Below are 20,911 nucleotides of genomic sequence, written 5' to 3' on the forward strand. Positions count from 1 at the left end.
ACGTTTCAGTGTAAATTTTAACAACCTTCCTATAAAGATTAATTAATGTTTATTTACTGTTTTAAACCTATTTCCTTTTGTTTGTTGTGTGCTGAAAATCTCCTTTACATTTGTTTTAGCCATCTCTCTTTTAGAATTCATTTTATTTTTTTGTGAGGAGATCAGCCCTGTGCTAACATCTGCCAATCCTCCTCTTTTTTTGTGGAGGAAGACTGGCCCTGGGCTAACATCCGTGCCCATCTTCCTCTACTTTATATGGGATGCCGCCACAGTATGGCTTGCCAAGCAGTGCGTCGGTGCGTGCCCGGGATCCGAACTGGTGAACCCTGGGCCACAGCACCGGAGCACGCGCACTTAACTGCTTGTGCCGCTGGGCTGGCCCCTAGAGTTGGTTTTAAAGAGACATTCCTATTTCCCCTTTGTATGTTGTAATTTACAACACATCCCTTTTGAGTTAGAACATGGCTTGAAACTTTCAGTGATTTAAAACTTGAAAGCTCAGATGCTCTTAGAAGTGTGTTCACATATCTGTCCCCTTCACCCAACTGGCAAGGAGAGGAGTTGATTGCTCCAGGCAGACATCCAGGTAGAAGGAAATTCAGATCTTCTAAAACGAAACTAGGAAGGTGATGAAATGACCTTCTGGTGATGTTTTTAATAATCATTTGCTCTCAAACACTTCTCACAGGAATAGTTAGCCCAGACATTAGACTTAAATTCCAAAGTCTACTGGAATTTAGGGCCATTTGCCATGATGTTCAAGTCATATCCATTTCTAAAGCCCTTTAGACTGCTCTTTAATTTGAAAACTGCTCTGCTTTTACCCAAATCACAGAGGTTTATGGAAGAGAATTGCCAAGCTTAAAAAGCTCGCACTTTTTCAACTCATCTCTTTATACTTTAGCATTCAGTGAAGGATTCACTTGGTTTCATCTGAATCAATTTAAAATGACTAAAAAATATTTACTGAATGCATACTGCATAAAAAATGTTACACTTTGTGTGCAAAAATAGGACTGGTGTGGATCCCAGTGATTTTTATTTAGTTAGTCTGAGAACAGTACTGGGTGTTTACAGGCTTCTAGAGTTGAGTAATATAGTCCTTAATTCAAAGAACTTAAACCCTAGTGGCTGATGTTAATTGAATGAGGGAGCATAAACAATCAGTAATTCTTTCCGCTTGCCGTTGGGGCAGAACTTATCTTGCCCTGCAGGAGTGGAGAAGACGGCAGAAGTAAGGAAGGAGTAAGCAGGGAAAGAGGATTGTCAGCTCTTTATTCAAGTAGGGAATGAAGGTCCTGTTACCTATGAATTGGATCTCAGCAATGGGCAGGGTGGTTACCTTGATTACAAGGTAATCAAGAAAAGATATTGATTGGGGACTGCTAGAATGCAATGCAGTGATGCACGCAGAATTAGTTTCTTGCTTGGTGCTTTGCTTTAGGGCCCACAATGTTGAGTGCCCATCCCTAGAACACTCGAGAATATTCCTAGAACATTCTGAGAACACTCTCTTAGCTTTTCAAACCTCTTGATCTTTCCAGAAAGGATTGGTGGCTTTGGGCAGGGACTTTAGGGTCTTCATCTTGGTCTCCTTCACTGTATCTAACTTGGGGTCTGCACATACTGGATGCACTAATTTTTATTGCCTGTTTAATTGTAATCAATAAACCTATTTGAAAAAATATTTGGAAAAGTTTTGCTCATTCTAAAGTCAAGCCACAGCAGAAACACATTTAGAAAAATCCCATTCTCTCTCCTACTCTTGCTTCAGCCCACATCCCTGATGTAATGAACGTGAACAGGTTGGTGAGTACATTTTCATATCTTTTGCTGTAGATAGGTTTTAATGTTTTTAAACCAAATGGTATACTAGACACAATACTCTGCAACTTTTTTCTAGGTTTTGTAAAAGTGTGCACTTCCCTGCAGAGCCCATCTGCTATTAGAGAGCCAGAAACCAAGAGAGGACGTCACAGGAAGGGTAAATCTGCGGCCACTACAGCTCCAGTCTCTGAGCAGGAAGCCTCCAACTCAGTGATTGTGCGTGTGTGTGGGGGATGTATTTTGCCCCCCAGGGGACATTTGGCAATGCCTGGAGGCAGTTTTGGTTGTCACACCTTCAGGGGGTGCTTCTGGCAACTAGTGAGTAGGGGCCAGGAATGCTATGACATATCCTACAACACACAGCATAGAACAATCCTCTCCCCTCACGAGCAAAGAATCATCTTGCCCAAAATGTCAATAGTGTCAAGATTGAGAAACTCTAGAATAGAGGAACTTTGAGGACCGGGTCCCTGAAGAAGAAGGGGTTTGTTCTCACACCTGTGGGAAATTCTGCTGGGAAAGAATGTATAGCCACACATGTTTTCTGTACAGTGCTTTTCTTTTCATAATGTACATTCTTATTATTATGGACTACACATTCGTGTCCCTCCCAAATTCAAATGTTGAAATCTCAACATCCAATTGTTATGGTATTAGGAGGTGGGGCCTTTGGGAAGGAATCAGGTCATGAGGTGGAGCTCTCATGAATGGGATTAGTGCCCTTAAAAAAGAAACTCCGGAGAGCTCTCTTGCCCACCCTCCTTCCACCACATGAGGGTACAAAGAGAAGTCAGCAGTCTACAACCTGGGAGAGGATCCTCACCAGAATCTGATCATGCTCGCACCAGGATCTTGGACTTCCAGACTCCAGTTGTGAGAAATAAAATTCTGTGGTTTAAGCCACCAAATCTGTGGTACTTTGTTATAGCAGCCTGAACTGACTAAGCCGCTTATTTCCTCCCCACTTTGGTGCTTATAAGTTGTGTGCGAGTTACTCCTTTAAGCCTCAGTTTCCTCATCAGTTAAGTGGACCTAATAACAGAATCTACCTCACAGAGCTATTGTAGGAATTTAAGGATAGATGTAGTCCAAAAAATTAGCTACAATTTTGGAGTCATTAAAGGGAATGAAAGCCTTATTTTCCTAAACATCTTTCTCCCATAGGCTAAATATCTTTATTATTTATTTGTGTTAAAATCAGGCAAGTGATCAGCTTCCTTGAGCTGTGGTCTTCTCATAAATAGAATGGAGATGACATCCTATACCTCAGACCTTTGCCATAAAGATTAAATAGGATGATATCAAGAGAGCATAGAGAAAGCGTCTTATTTCCTTCCACACCTGTATGACAAATATTTGAGGTGCGCCACTGTGTTGGGCGCTATGCTAAACATCACGAGGTCCTGGCTCCAGTGGAATGTGCAATCTAGTGTGTTTGAGAGGAAGACATTACATACAAATAAATAACCTAGTAAATAAGATAGCACAGATCTTCTAAATCACAATAAAGAAATAAACAGGGCTATAGGCTGGAGAGTGGGGCTGTCAAAGGGCATTTTGGATGGATTAATCCACTCTGAGGAGGTGGGTATTTGATCTAAGACCTGAAGCATTAAATTAATTCTTTCTGCAAATATTTACTGAAAAACCTGCTATGTGCCAGGCACTGTTCTTGGCACTGGAGATAATGCAGTGAACAACACTGACAGTTTCTGCCCTCAGTTCTAGTGAGGGGAGATAGATAATAAGCACATATGTAAGCAATTACATACTGTCTCAGAGGGTGATGACTTCTATGCGTAACCACAGGCCCTCCAGGACCAGTTCAACTGACCCCATCTCTTATCAACAGAGTGATTAAGAACTGTCTTTCAGAAAATGTGCAAAGTCATGTAGCCAGAGCATGCCCAGAAGAAGAAATCTTGACCTGAAATGACCACAGAACCAAAGATCCGGAACCAGAGGACTCGGACATGATTGCAACTTGAAAGTTGGACTCTTATCAGAAGCGAGGGGTCCCTCATTCAGGAAGATCCTCATTCAGGAAAGTGTTAAAATTCCTTCTGCACTTCCTCGTAAATGTGTAGAGCCCTATCGTAAAAGTTTAGAACCTCATCATAAATGTTTAAAACCTTACCATAAATGCTTGAATCCTACCAATCAGAACCTGTCCCACCAGCATTTCCATGTGCCAGCCTGTTCTCTCTCACCTCCTAAACTTTGCCCCAAATCTTGTATCGGGGAGACAGATCTGAGGGCACATGACCTCTGTCTCCCTGCAGATAGATCTCACAGAATAAAGCTGATCTCTTCCCAAAGGCTGATGCTGTAATTAATTGGCCGTTTATGCACACCGGGCAAGAGAATCCCAATTTTGTGCAGTAACATATGGATAAAAGTAAAGTGGGGCACATGTCACTGCTAAGAAGACATTTGAGCAGATCCTGAAGGGTGTCATGGATGAGCCATGAGACTATCTAGGGAAGAGCACTCCAGGCAGTTGGAAAAACAAATGCAAAGGCCCTGAGGCAGGAGCACACCTGTTTGTTTGAGGAAAGCTAGGAAGCCAATGGGAATGAAGTGGAGGGGACCAGGGAGAGGGTGGTAGAAGAGAATCTCTGAGAGATAGTGTCACCGACTAGTGCCCCAAGGAACTCAAGGAGGGGTTTGGAAGCATTTAACTATTTTTGTGTTAAGAAGACACAGCCAGCAACCACCCTGAAGCTAACCAAGCCTCCCTACAAGAGCCATGCCCATGACCTTGACTTAATTTTAATACAAAGATCTCTTCAGGAGGAGAGTAAGCCTCATTACCATAATCTGCAGTGTATCTGGAAGCACGTTTTCCAACTGAGTCTGTGCGAGTGAATACCTGCCTCTCCCTTTTGAATATTCATCCCCCATCCAAAATAAAAGTTCCTGCTTCCCTTTGTTTGGGAACGCCATGACTTTGGAAATGATTACTCATGGCCTCCCATTTGCTGCAAATACACTTTAGTTTGTGAGACAACTTCCACTGGAGTAGAGTCTTATTTAACTCACCAGGAGGTGAGCCCACTTGGTTTGGTATCAGTAGCAGGGGTCCAAATCACATGGGGTTTTGTAGTTTATTGCAAAAACGTTGCTTTTTTCTTTGAGTAGGATGGATGACTCCGCAGCTGTGTGGGAAACAGACTGTAGGGAGCAAGTGTGGGAGCGGGAACACCCGTTAGAATGCTAGAGCAGTTATCCAAATGAGACATGACGGTGGCTTGGGCCAGAATGGTGGTGATGGTGGTGGTGACAGGTAGTTGGATTCTAGATATATTTCGAAGGCAAAGCCAACAGGAAGGATATACTGAAAGACTGGATGTTGGGTGGAAAAGAAGGAAGAGTCAAGGGTCTCTCCAAGATTTGGGACCAGAGCAGTTCAGAGGTTGGAGTTGTTATTTATTGAGATGGGGAAGCAAGTTTCAGGGAGAGAATAAGTTCTATTAAGTTCTTGTTAAGTCTTAAGATGCCTATTAGACATCTATGAAAGTGGAAGTCTGAAGTTTAGGGAAAAGTGGAAGATAGAGATCTAAGTTTGGGAGTTGAAAGCATGTAGATGGTATTTAAAACCATGAAACTAAATGAGATCACTGAGGAAATGACTGTAGATAGGGTCTAAAAAGAGGTCCTAGGTCTAAGCTCCGAGGCACTGCAATTTACAAGTGGAGCAGATAATGGGCAGCCAAGGGAAAGGATCTGTTAGCAAGGTAGGAGAAAGCCAAGGGAAGGAAGTGCTTCAGGTAGGAAGGTTGGTCAATTGTATCAAATGCTGTGAATAACTCGAGTAAGAGAAACACTGAAAATCCTTTGGATTTAGCAAAGTGAGGTTGCTGGTGATTTTGGCATGAGCAGTTTCCATGTAGTAGTATAGACATAAACTGGATTGGAGTAGGATTAAGAAAGATTGTGAGAAAAGGAATTTGACTCTCTTTGAGGAACAAAGAAATGGGAAATAACTCAGAGGTGGGAAGGCAGTTGTGTGGTCAAGAGAGGGTAGACTTAATTAAGAGTCACTAGAACTTGAAGGCACATCAGAATCACCTGGAAGGTTTGTTAAAATGAGATTGCAGGGTCCCACCCAAATTTCAAGAGTGCATCAGAATCACTTGAGTTGTGGAGGATGGTGCTTGTCAAAACAAGTCACCTGGGCCCACCTCTACAGTTTCTGATTCAGTAGGTCAAGGGTGGGGCCCAAGAATTTGCATTTCCATCATGATCTCAGGTGATGCATATAGTGCTGGTCCGGAGGACACATTCTGAGCATCACTGCTCATGGGCATCAATTACTTTGCTGACCCTTCTATCTAAAGTAGCACTCCATTCTCCCGTCCCTTTCTGCCACTCTCTCTCTGTGTCAATCTGCCTTATGTATTGTCCATTATTTAAATCCCCATTGGTATAGTCTTTGTAGAAAAGCAGATCTATCTGCCTTGTTAAGCATTGTTCTCTGTGTGTGTAACACAGTATTTGGCATACAGTTGAAACTAAAAAAATAAAGGGGGGGGGCGGATTGGATTAACGTATGAATGAAAATTTCCAACACCCGATAAGCATTGTTTTGTACAAACTTTGGGATACTTAATGTTTCTTTGGAACTGTTTGTAAAGAAAACTTATATTTTGCCAAATAGCAAGTCAAAACATTAAGAGTTAGTTATATTTCAACCTCCAAGAGACACTGAGGGATATGAGCTGGTCATTTACATTTCAAAATTCATGGTAACCAGCCCAGAGATGGCTAATGTGGCTATTATGTGGTGTTTCAAATATGATCACGTAACTTTCAAAGAAAAGGCTGCTTGGAAAGCAATGGATTGTTTTGTCATTAACTACTTACATCTAGGTTCCCAACTGTCACCATTTTAGAAACCTCCCTGGTGTAAGAAAAAACAGTAAAACCATGCTTTGGCCTTCAATGCACTAATCAGCCTGAAGCCAGCCCATTTGTAGGAGAGTTCACATATCTAGGTTTTACATGAGGGATATTTAAGGCCCATTCAGTTGCAAGAATTTATCTGTCAATCTAAGTCTTTTTACAAAAAGAAAAAAACCACCAACAAAAAAACAGAGCAGCCAGATTTCTGTTAAAATTTCTTTCAAGACTGTTAAATGAAAACATCTCTGCTTGATATTCATCATTTGGCAATGACCGTTTCATCACTCAGACAACATGAATAAAAGACATTACTCTTAGTCATTAGCAAATCGGTCAGGGAAAAGAGAAAAATTGGACATTTAAGTACGTTTTACTTTTCTGTCGTTTTAGACTAAATGACTCTCTTAAATGATGGCTAGTCAAACCTACAGAATCTATTAGTAACGTGAAAATAAGTGTGAAGGGATGCCAAAACCCAAAGGAATCTTAAACTTGCATTTATCAGGCTTGTCACATCATTGCTACTGGTAATAAAAGCATTTTTGTTTTATGTTGCAATGTCTACAGAGAATGATATTTTTTTGCACTAAAATAAAAAGTGATATTGCAACATTCATCACATTCTTTGATATAAAAATAGCATAAAAAAGTTGAAAATTGATGTTCATTATTTTAGGGCTAATTTAAAAGCCTGGTGTATTTACAGAAGTTTTCCTGGCTGCTTTTTATAAAATTCCAGTACTCAGTAGACATTCAATTTTCAGAAGCTTTTTGTTACATAGATTTCATGAATTTTGTTTTGTTGGGTTCCCAGCAGTAAATGCTCAGGTTTTAATGGCAGTGGTAGGACCTGGCCAATTTATTGCTGCATTTATTTTCTTATAATTGCTAAGCTGCTGGTCCTGTTGAGTTGTAATGACCAAAGAAACAAAGAATGTCATTTTTCAAGTTCTATAAGATTTAATCAGAGCCCAAACTTTCACTCTCTTCTACTTTTTTTTCTCAAGGTCTCTAAAGCACTGATCCAATGGAAGGAAACTCAATCTAGGAGGTGAAAGAGAAAGCAAGACTCCAAGGCACGGTTGAAATGGATTGCCACATTTATATGTACATTGATTTTTACATGACTGCATTCAGAAATGAAATACCATCCTCTGTGATCAATTCACTCAGATTTCCCTTCTCAGATAAATTAAAAACAAAATGAATCCAAAGCAGCCACTCTCTCTTTTAGCTCGAGTTCTGAAACATCTCTCAAGAAGCAAAACATGCATTTATACCATCCTCACTCGATGGACAGCTAGGACAACAGTTGAATTCTCGAAAACATTGGGAATTTGCACAGTAAAGTGGTGCAACTTCTCCTAGAAAGTCAAATTTAAGACAAACTGCTATCCTGGAGAAGTAAGAGATCCTAATTCTGCCATTTAACCATCTTCCAAATGTTAGAGCAAGAAAGGGGAGGTATGACTTAAATTTTTTGAGGGTGCTCTGGGGTCTATGTAGTCTCTTTCTATGATTGTGATCATTACTCAAGGTGGTGTAGTGTTTCCCAGAGCATAGCACACATATCTTCTGGTAAAATGCAAGTTGATTTAAAGCACCTGAACCAATGCATTTATTTTATTGGTTAAGGTTTTATTTTTATATGTATTAAAATATTGCTAGAACCTCAATTATTTTGATTTCATGAATAATATTCTTAGGGTGAAGTTAAGAAAAAGAGTTAATTTAAAATAAAGTTAAAGGAAATAATAGAATGGGGTAGTCAAGATGTGGGTGAAGAAGTGTGAAGAATTGACGTATGGGAAATACTGCTAAGGCATAGTTATTTTTCCTTCTCTTAAGACATCAGCGAGCTATGTTCAACATTTATAAGGTATTTGGAGAATAGGGTGGCAGGAAAGGAAGGTAGGGAGGGAGAGAAATGGATCTGGTCATTGGAGAGTATAGCTATTGGAAGTTCATCAGGGAGGAAAAAAAACGATACATTAAAAACTGTATTTTGAAAAATTAAAAACAAATACAAAAGTATAGAGAATAATATTCTGAATACCAATGTACTGATCACCCAGCTCAACAATGATCAATTCATGGACAATTTTGTTTCATCTGTATCCCCACCCTCTCAGATTATTTTTAAGCATCCCAGATATCAGATCATTCCATCTATAAATATTTCTACACGTATCTTTAAAAGATAAGAACTGTTTTTAAAAACAAAGTAGACTTCCAGTCTCTGATCTGGAACTTACAAGTTGCCACTCTGTCCCAACAACAAATAAAAAGCTAAATAAACTGAAAAATCAACAACTTTTCTTATATCTGCCAGAGAAGTAAGGTCACAAGGCAAACCATTGTCCCCAAATCGAAAAGACAGACGAGTGGATACAGAGAATCATAACTTACTAGAGCAGAAACCCACAAGTAGAAACCTCCTTGGGAATCAGTGCCAGGTAGGAAAAACTGAACTGTAATTGATACATCACTAGAGGCTCAGTGCGGACAACTCTGAGAGTTAAAAACTCCAGGCGGACCCAGTCACGTGAGAGGCCACCACATTTTTGTAAGTTTTACCTCCAGGAGCTCTATCAGGTCCTCACAGTGAATATTGGAGAAAAATCCATACATGCTTCTGGCAGGAGGAAGAGAAAAGGAACCATTTTGAAATACACCAGGGCATTCTGTTTTTAACAAAGCCTGCCCTCAGGAGAAACTATTTTACTAGAGCCTAACCAGCTGAGGTTTTATCAGAGCCTAAATGATCTGGGCAAAGGGAAATATCCAACTTCAGATGGCTCTAGCCTTCCACGTAGAGAAAGGAAAATACCCAACTCTAGCCACCTGTAGCCATCCTCCCTCACCTAAGTGGGGGAAAAATCCCTGAGAGGTACTTGTGAAGTTCGTAATCCAGAGGCACAGGCTCACCAAAAAACTGAGACCTAATCATAGGACGATAGAACATTTCCCTCCCTCGCCCCCCGTTACTACTATATCACTAAAGATCTATTTACTGCAGTCTCTTTTAGCCAGTACATCATGCATACTCTTCAACAAAAAATTATAACGCATACTAAAAGGCAAAAACACAGTTCAAAGACACAGAGCAAGCATCAGAACCAGAGTCAAGTAGGACAGGAATGTTGGAATTACCAATCCAGGAATTTTAAAACTATGATTACTATGCTAAGGGCTTTAATGGAAAAAGTAGACGGCATGCAATAATAGGTGGATAAAATAAGCAGAGAATTGGAAATTCTAAGAAAGAATCCAAAAGAAATACTAAATATCAAAAACACTGTACCAGAAATAAAGAATACTTTTGATGGGCTCATTAGTATGGGCATGGCTGAGGAAAGAATCTCTGAACTTGAGGAGATGACAGTAACAACTTCCCAAACTGAAAAGAAAGAGGAAAAAGACTGACAACAAAACAAAACAAAACCCACAGAATATCCAAGAACTATGGGACAACTACAAAAGGTGTAACATACACATAATGGGAATACCAGAAGGAAAAGAACAGAAGCAGTATTTGAAGCAATAGTGAGTGAGAATTTCCACCCCAATTAATGTCAGACATCAAACTACACACCTGGAAGCTCAGAGAACACCAGACAGGATAAATACCAAAAAACCCTATACCTAGGCATATCATACTCAACCTTTAGATAATGAAAGGTAAAGGAAAAAATCTTGAAAGATGCCAGATCAAAAAAAAATCACCTCACCTACAGTGGAGCAAAGATAAGAATTATATCCAACTTCTCTTTAGAAATAACACAAGCCAAAACAGAGTGAGGTAGAATATTTAAAATGTTAAGGGAAAAAACCCCCACCAACCTAGAATTCTGTACCCTGTGAAATTACCCGTCAAAAGTAAAAGAAAAATAAAGACTTTCTCAAACAAACAAAAATTGAGGGAATTTGTTACAGCAGACCTGCCTTATAAGAAATGTTACAAGAAGTTCTTTAGAGAGAAGGAAAATTATATATGTCACAAACTTGGATCTGCATATTAAAAGGAAGAACATTGGAGAATAAGTGAAAGTAAAATAAAAACTTTTATTGTTTTATTCTTAATTGATCTAACATATAACAGTTTATTCAGAATAATAGCAAAAATGTATTCAAATATATATATTTGAACTACATATAATGAACTATGTATATATATGTATATATAGTTGTAAATGTATATTGCAAAAAAATCTAAGGCAACTACAAAAAAGTTTTTTAAAAATATAATGATATGCTAAGAAAGGAGAGAGAATGGAATCATATAAAATGCTCAATTAAAACCACAAGTGGCAGAAAAAGAGTTTAAAACAAAAACAGGAAAAAAAACAAGGGCAACACAGAAATCAGTAAGAAATATGGTAGATATTAATCCAACTATCTCAATAATCACTGTAAATGTCATTGTTCTATACACCAATTAAAAGACAGAGATTATCAAAGTGGATCAAAAAAATAAGACCCAATTTAAATATAAAGACATGTATAGATTAAAAGTAAAGGGATGAAGAAAGATATAACAGACTAATACTAATCAAAGGAAAATGGAAGTAGCCATACTAATTTCAGATAGAGCAGGCTTCAGAGCAAGGAATGTTATCGGGGATAAAGAGGAGCATTGCATAATGATAAAGGGGTCAATACTCCAAGAGAACGTAACAGTTCTTAATGTGTATGCATCTAACAGCAAAGCATGAAAATACGTGAAGCAGAAACTGATAGAACTGCAAGGAGAAATAGATAAATCCACTATCATAGTTGGAGACTTTAACACCCCTCTATCATAAATGGACAGATCCGCCAGGCAGAAAATCAGTAAGGACATAATTGAACTTGACAGTACCAATAATCAACTGGATATAATGGACGTCTATAGACTACTACATCCAACAACAGCAGACTACAAATTCTTCTCAAGCTCAGACAAAACATTCACCAATATAGATCACATTCTGGGCCATAAAACACACCTTAACAAATTTAAAAAGTAGAAATCATACAATGTCTGCTCTCAGACCACAGTGGAATTAAACTAGAAACCAATAACAGAAAGATAGATGTAAAGTCCCAAATACTTGGATATTAAATAGCACACTTCTAAATAACACACGGGTCAAAGAAGTAATTGCAAGAGAAATTAAAAAATATTTTGAACTAAATGAAAATAAAAATACAACTCATCAAAATTTGTGGGATGCCATGACAGCAGCGCTTAGAGGGAAATTTCTAGTAGTAAATGCGTATATTAGAAAAGAAGAAAAATCTAAAATCAATAATCTAAGCTTCCATCTTAGAATACTAGAAAAAGAAGGGAAGTAATAAAGGAAATAGTAAATTAAAAGAAAAGAAACAAAAATTAACAGAAATAAAAATTAGAGCAGAAATCAATAAACTTGAAAACAGGAACTCAATAGGAAAAATCAACAAACCCAAATACTGGTCCTTTGATAAGATCAATAAAATTGTTAAACCTCTAGGCAGGCTATTTAAAAAAGAAACAGAGCAGACACAAATTGCTAGTATCAGAAATGAAAGAGGGGACATCACTACAGAACCTATGGATGTAAAAGGATAATAAAAGAATATTATGAACAACTCTATGCCTATAAATTTGATAACCTAGGTGAAATAGATCAATTCCTTGAAAGACTACAATCTGCCAAAACTCACACAAGAACTAGATAATCTGAATAGGCCAACATCTATTAAAGAAATTGAATCAATAAGTAATAACCTTCCAAAATAAAAAGAACTAGGCCTAGATGGGTTCATTGCTGAATTCTACCAAACATTTAATGAAGAAATTATTCCAATTCTCTACAATCTCTTCCAGAAACAAAAGCAGAGTGAGTACTTCCTAATTCATTCTATGAGGGCAGCACTAACACCAAACCAAAGACATTACAAGAAAAGAAAACTACAGACCAATATCTCTTATGAAGATAGATACAGAAATCCTCGACAAAATATTAGCAGCTTGATTCCAACAATGTGTAAAAAGAATTATACAATACTTCCAAGTGGGATTTATCCCAGGTATGCAAGGCTGGTTCAATATTCAAAAATCAATTAATGTAATCTATCACCTCAACAGTCTAAAGGAAAAAATCACACGGTGATATCAATAGATGCAGAAAAAGCATTTAACAAAATCCAACCCTCATTCATGACAAAAACCCTCAACAAGCCAGAAATAGAGTGGAACTTCCTTAACTTGATAAAATATATCTACAAAAGCCAACAGCTAACATCATATTTAGTGATGAGAAACTTGAAACTTTTCTGCTAAGATCAGAAACAAGGCAAGGATGTCCTCCCTCATGACTGCTTTTTAACATTGTACTGGAAATCCTAGCTAATGCAAAAGACAAGAAAAGGAAATAAAAGGTACACAGATGGGAAGGAAAAAATAAAAGTCTTTGTTTGCAGATGACGGTATTGTCTATGTAGAAAATCTAAAGGAATCAAGAAAAAATCTCCTGGAACTAATAAGTGATTATAGCAAGGTTAATATACAGAAGTCAATCACTTTCTTATGTAGCAGCAATGAAGAAGTGGAATTTGAAATTAAAAACACATTATCATTTACATTAACACTCCCCAAAATAGAGTACTTAGGTATAAATCTAACAAAATATGTATGCAATCTATATAAGGAAAACTACAAAACTCTGATAAAAGATATCAAAGACGAACTAAATGAGTGAAGAGAGATTTCATACTCGAAGATTCAATACTGTCAGGATACTAGTGCTTCTCAATTTAATCTACAGATACATTGCAATCCCAATCAAAATCCCAGCAAATAATTTTGTGGATTTCAACAAACTGATTCTAAAACTTATATGGAAAGGCAAAAGACCCAAAATAGCCAACTCAATATTGAAGAAGAACAAAGTTGGTGGACTGATACTACCTGACTTAAGGACTTACTCTAAAGGTAGAGTAATCAAGACAGTGTGGTATTGGTGAAAGAATAGACAAATAGATCAATAGATGAGAATGCAGAGGCCAGAAATGGACCTATATACATATAGTCAAGTGATCTTTGACAAAGGATCAAAGGCAATACAAAGGGGCAAAGATAGTCTTTTAAGCTAATGGTGCTATAACAAGTGGACATCCACTTGCAAAAAAAACAAAAAAACAAAAAAAAAAGAATCTAGACACAGACCTCACAGCCTTCACAAAATTAACTCCAAATGGATCACATACCTAAATGTAAAATATAAAACTACAAAACTTCTAGGAGATAACAGAAAATCTAGCTAACCTTGGGTATGGTGATGACTGTTGAGAGACACTACCACCAAAGTCACAATCCATGAAATAAATAATTAATAAGTTGGACTTCACTAAAATTAAAAACTTCTTCTCTGTGAAATATAGTGTCAAGAGAATGAGAAGACAAGCCACAGACTCGGAGAAAATATTTGCAAAAGACACATCTCATAAAGGACTGTTACCCAAAATTTACAAAGAACTCTTATAACACAACAATAAGAAAAAAATATGACTGAAAAGTGGGCCACAGATCTTCACAGACACCTCAATAAGAAGATATATAGATGACAAATCTGAAAGATGTTCCACATCATATGGCATCAGGGAAATGCAAATTAAAACAACAATGAGATACCACTACACACTGATTAGAATGGCCAAAATCCAAACCACTGACAACACCAAATGCTGGTGAGGATTTGAGGCATCAGGAACTCTCATTCATTGCTGGTGGGAATGCAAAATGGTACAGCCACTTTGGAAGACAGTTTGGCAGTTTTTTACAAAACTAAACATACTCTTACCATATGATCCAGCAAGCATACTCTTTAGTATTTACCCAAATGAGTTGAAAACTTATGTTCACACAAAAGCCTGAACATGAATATTTATAGCAGCTTTATTCATAATTGTCAAAACTTAGAAGCAACCAAGCTTTCCTTCGCCAGGTGAATGGATAAATAAACTGTAGTACATCCAGACAATGGAATATTATTCAGCGCTAAAAAGAAATGAGCTATCAAGCCATGAAAAGACACGGAGGAACCTTAAATGCACATTACTAAGTGAAAGAAGCCAACCTAAAAAGGCTCCATATTGTATGATTCCTACTATATGACATTCTGGAAAAGGCAAAACTATTTAGAGACAGTAAAAAGATTAGTGGTTGCCAGAGGATAGGAGGGAGGGAGAGATGAATAGGCAGAGCATAAGGGATTTTTAGGGCAGTAAAACAATTCTGTATGATTCTACAATGGTGGATACATGCCATTTTACATTTATCAAAACTCATAGAATGTACAACACCAAGAGTGAACCTTAATTTAAATTATGGATTTTGGATGATGATGTGTCAATGCAGGGTCATTGATTGTAACAAACGTACCACTCTGGTGGGAGATGTGGATAGCAAAGGAAATTGTGTGTGTCTGGGGACAGGGAGTTTATGGGGACTCTCTGTACTTTCTGCTCAATTTTGTTGTGACTCTAAAACTGTTCTAAAAGATAAAGTTTATTAATAACAAAAAGTACCGGTGTGATTCTTATACCAAATAAATGACAATAAGTTCTCAAATGCCATTGAACATCCACTCAATATTTAAATGTCCCTGATTGCCTTATGAATTTATTTTAAATTTTTACAGTTGCTTGAATCAAGTTCTAAACAAGGTCCATCCATTGCCATTAGTTGATTCGTACTGTCTCTTTTAATCCATAGGTTACCCCCCCCTTACTTTTTCCTTAGTATTTATTTGTTAAATTAATGAGGTTTCCTAGGTCTAGATTTTGCTGATTGTATTCCCATGGTATCATTTAACCAGCTTCTCTGTCGCTTGTATTTTTGAGTGGGTGGTGAGATTGTTAGAATTATAGATTTGATTAGATTCAGTTTTGATTTTTTTTTTTGTGAGGAGAACTAGTCCTGAGCTAACATCTGATGCCAATCCTCTCCTTTTTTCTTGAGGAAGATTGGCCCTGGGCTAACATCTGTGCCCATCCTCCTCTACTTTACATGGGACGCCGCCACAGCATGGCTTAGCAAGCGGTGCGTAGGTGCGCGCCCAGGATCCGAACCTGAGAACCCCGGGCCCCCACAGCAGAGCACACACACTTAACTGCTGCGCCACTGGGCCAGCCCCCAGTTTTGATTTTTTTGATAAGAATACTTTAAGTGGTATTGTGTGCATCTATCAGGAGCCCGTAATAACTGGTCTTGCCTTATTTTGTATTGTTAGTGACTTTTGATGCTTATCAAAATCATTATTTCATCAGGTGTTACAAAATGATGATATTCTAATTCTATCACTTCTTCAGCAATTATTAGCTTAAATACCTCTATGAAGGAAAATTTCCGCTCATCAACTACTGGTTACCTGGAAATAGAGTTCACATAAAAAAGACAGAATACATTTTTGATTTTTTCCCCCTCATTTACTAGTTTTCAAAATAATGTGGCTGTTTCCCTGGCAAAAGTGACCATGAATGTAAGAGGTAACACAATCAAATTCCTGCTGGCAAAATAGTGTCATTGAAGTGTCCCTTGAGTCAATTATCAGTTGTATCATACCAATGGACTCTTGGTTTTTATTATTTTTTTCTATTTTAATGAAAATAAAACGCGATTTTTAAGTTATTGCAGAGCCTTTAATATTAGGACTTACATTTCTTTGTGTTTTAGGTGTCAGGCCCCCAAATGTCTCTGGGAGCCTGGTACGTAACATATACCAGTGAAGTGGCTCAGGTGAAGGTTGTGGCCAGCTGGAGAGTGTAGGTTCTCTCTGAGAGAGGCTGAGTTACTCAGCCCAGGCCACCACTACCCTGTAAGAGGTTATGTGGGAGGGGAAGGACTATGGCCAGACCTTCAAAAGAAGCTGGTAATCTAAATTTTCATATAATGTCTCCTGACATTTTTTTTTGTGTGTGTGTGAGGAAGAGTGGCCCTGAGCTAACACCTGTTGTCAATCTTCGTCTTTTTGCTTGAGGAAAATTGTCCCTGAGCTAACATCTATGCCATTCTTCCTCTATTTTGCATATGGGACGCCACCACAGCATGGCTTGGTGGGCGGCGTGTATGTCCGCCCCCAGGATCTGAACCCTCGAACCCCAAGTTGCCGGAGCAGAGCGTGCGAACTTAACCACTACACCACTGGGCCAGCCCCTGATGTCTCCTGACTTTTAAAGGTTATCAAATAATGTGAAATTTTAAAACATCACTGCACAAGGTTGAAGAAAATACATCTGCAAATGTATCTAGCTTATGGCCCACACATTATTTCTGCTATAGGTAATTTAATGCACTGTTTTCATTTCTGTTGCCTTCTGTGTTTTCCTTTTGAAAGTGGAAGGGGCACATGCTCCCCTCCTTATTCCCCAGTCCCTCCTCCAATTCTAGATTGTGACTATACCTTAGGAAGAGCTAATGTGGCCCAAACACTTTACTTTCCTGATAGAACACTGGGTCTCAGAGAGAAGAAATGTCTTACACCAAGTCAACTGACTTGTGGACAATCTAAACCTTGAGTCCAGATCTGATGCTATGCACCTTCCACTGGGTACCACAGCCTGTTATCAGCCAAGCAAGAGGCTAGCACTGTAATCACCTCTCCCCACTAGAAGCATCTACTTTCCCAGGCCTTGGCCTCCCATCCCATTCCTGTTGCTTGGAAGCAGAGAAGGAAGAAGAGGACAAACATTGACCTAGAACCTGCAATGCTCTGACCCTGCCCTAGATGCATTATATTTGTTACCTTAATAATTAACCATCACACAAAATCCCCAAGATGTGGGTACTATTATCTTTTAGAACAGATGAAAAAACTGAGGCTCAGAGGTTTAAGTAACTTTCTCTGGGCTACAAAAGTACTAAGTAACAGACCCAGGTTAATAAACTCAAGCCTGTGTTTATTTCATAACCTCATAGTGTCTCCCATCTCCATGCTCCCAATGACATCCAATGTCATTTTCTTAATTTCTGCAGCACCATAACCTAAGCCAGATGGCTTCGGTAGCAGTGCTGCTTTCCTAGAGGACAGCCAAGGACCACAAACAGCATGTTGTCCTGGAGCTCTCTCTCCCATCATCACTACTACTCTCTTTCCTCCTCTTCAAATTGCCTTTCTGGAACGCATTTACTAGCCAGAACAAATTAACTGCCTAAGTTAGGGTCCTGGCAGGAAACAGATAAAACATTCAAATGGGGTACTTGAGTTGAGTATTATGAGGGGATCATTACACAGCTATGGGCAGCGTTAAGAGAAACCAGAAGTGATGGCGGAGCACCCTGTGGGTAGCAACTGCAGGGAGCAGTTACTGTCGCCCAACAGCGGCGGTGGCCTTGGAAGAAGAACACGGCCACTGCTGCCTCATAGCTTTGCAGGGAAGGAGCTGGGGAATAAACAGGATGAAGTCTCCCCCCGCTCCCCCAAAAAACAGAGAAAAAGGCAGAGAGTGGAACTGGAGGGGAGAACAAAGACTATCCAGATTATTTCCCCTGCTTTTCTACAAGCTGCTGCCACCGAAGTAGACAGGAACCGTGTTCTGAAGGGCACCTCGGTTAGAAAAGATCAGAATGCCTCCCTCTCATTCTCAGCTTCACTTCTGTCTCCCTGGCTGGAGTCCCAGGCAGCTTGTATTCAGACACACCTTCAGCTCTGCACTGGCAGACGTGAGAGTCTCCACCATCTGGGTCAGGCAGCCGGGGTTTTCAAGTTCATACTATAGTATCTTGAGTAAAAAAACTGTATTCTTTTCTCAGCACATCTGCATGGTTAACATCTGTACATTCCTGCTCTTTCCAGAGTCTTGACCTGTGTTTTCACTCCACTCTCTTGCCGTCTCTGGCCCTCCTTTTTTTCTTGAACCCCTAGGAATATTTCTCCCCGAAACCCCTCTGCTTCCAGGCCCAGAGTGCTAGCGAATCAAGTTATTTTCATTTTATGAATATGCATATACAAAACCCAAGATATTTTCCGAGAGAAATTGCAAATTTGATCTGCAGGAAATGTGTTGCTATTTCTGCCAATGGGTAGAAGCATTGCTAAATTACTCCAAGGGCAAGCTAGTTTTGTGCTCTCAGAAAGCATTTTGTCTTTTTGGGGAAGAGAACTACTTTTTCAGGGTGCTGTTGTAGCTTGGAAAAATGGCTTTTCATTTTGGGGGGGGTTTTGCCCTCCTTCAAAATACTTAGAAAAGGTGATTTACAACCTTCACACAGATTCGTAAGTTAAGAACTTTGCTTCAGAAATCCCGGTTTCTTTCCTTGACCACTTCAGAACTAGCATTTCTCTCCTCATGTTAAGTCTTCTGTCATGCAGTCAACAAAAATGTTGCTACTTGATACTTTTTGGTTTTTTTACAGCCCCTCCCCCTTACACTTGCTTAACACTGTGCAACAACATGCATGCAAAGCCAAAGAGTATATGGTTTATTTTTCCCCATCTGCAGCATGGTACACATAAGAGCAAAAGAAAAAAACAGACCAAGAATAAAGGATGGGAGTCTTAGCCATAGAATCACGTCAACAATTGAAAGCTTATGCCAGATGAACTTTCTGGGAGTTGACTAAGGTAGATCAATGTTAAGTTACTTCTGTGGCTACTGTATATGCCTTCCATTCTTCTCCTAAGCAGGAAGACACCCTTAATTGCAACTTGTCTTTGTTCTTCCCATTTCTTCATGCTGAAGTAGCATGTGCAGTGGTTAAGAGCACAGACTCTGGAGTCTGACAGACAGATCTGGGGCTGTGTCTTGGTTCTGCTGATTGTTAGTGGCCAGACTTCAGGTAAGCCTTTAACCTCACTGAGTCTCCAATTCCTCACCTATAAAATTAGGAAAATAATAGCCCCACTGCAGAGGATTTCTGTGACTATTAAATGAACCAATGCATGTATAGCGTTTAGCATCATGCCTGAAATACAGTAAGTGTCAGGGTCAGCTATTATTGTTAATTTCCATTTAACTCTGAAAACAGTGCCACCTATTGACTTAACCTCCTTCCCCCATATTAACTTGGTTCACAATTTGATAAACATTTCCGCTAAATTTCTGTTTTTAGTATTCTCTGCCCTAATGATTTGGTTTTGCGTCATTCACAGAATTCCCTAGGCTCTTCTTTCATTGAGTGTTGTATTCTAAAATGCTCTTCTTTTTCCTTACAGCCACTCATACAATGAGGTGCTAGCACATCTAATGGATGGCTAGAGCCTCCTGGGTCCTCTCCATCCAAAATAGTAAAGCCCCATCTGCTCTTGAGCATCAGCAGGTTTTACCTTTCCTCAGTGTTGTCCTAAGACCCAGCCCAACATCATCATGTTATATGCATTTAGAAAGTGATTGCCTCATTTTTTTTCTTTTTCTTTTTGGTGAGGAACGTTGGCCCCGGGCTAACATCTATGCCAATCTTCCTCTATTTTATACATGGGATGACGCCACAGCATGGCTTGACGAGGGGCGTGTAGGTCTGTGCCCGGGATCTGAACCCACAACCCCTGGGCCGCCAAAGTGGAGCATGCAAACTTAACCACTATGCCACCAAGCCGGCCCTGGATTGCCTCATTTTTAACCTTAAATTATGTGTCTGCTTTCATCTCTCATCTCATATCTCACTGCTACCTTGTCTCTAACTACATTCCAATCAGTTTTCTATGTTGTCTGACATAGTTTGTAAGGAAGCAGAATATAAATTCTAATCTTTATTGCTAAATGCACTATTTACTTTTTATGGAGATTATTCAGCACATATTACTGATGGGTGTGGACTTTTTCTTTTTAATTTCTAGTTTATTGGTCTACTGAAAATATCTTTAAAAACAAATTAAAATAGAAGTTTTTTTCTTACTTTGAAAAGAAGACTTAAAACTTTAAGCAAGTATTTTCAAATTTATAAAACATGTGTAAGGTATAAAGAATAATTATACAATGAATGCCTGCGTACCCACCACTCAGTTTATGGGGAAAAAAATATTACCTTTGCTTTGAAATCCCCTTAAGTGCCCATCCCTGAAATCATCTCTTTCTCTCCTTCAGAGGTAATACTCTCTCCTGAATTTAATTTATTCTCTTTTGCTTTTGCTTGCATTCCAGTGAGTAAATGAATATATCACAATTTATTTCTGCATTTTACTGTTGATGGGTATTTGAGTTGTTTCTAGTATTTTTA

Source organism: Diceros bicornis, chromosome 2 (genome assembly GCF_020826845.1).
Source record: "Diceros bicornis minor isolate mBicDic1 chromosome 2, mDicBic1.mat.cur, whole genome shotgun sequence".
Lineage (NCBI taxonomy): Eukaryota > Metazoa > Chordata > Mammalia > Perissodactyla > Rhinocerotidae > Diceros > Diceros bicornis.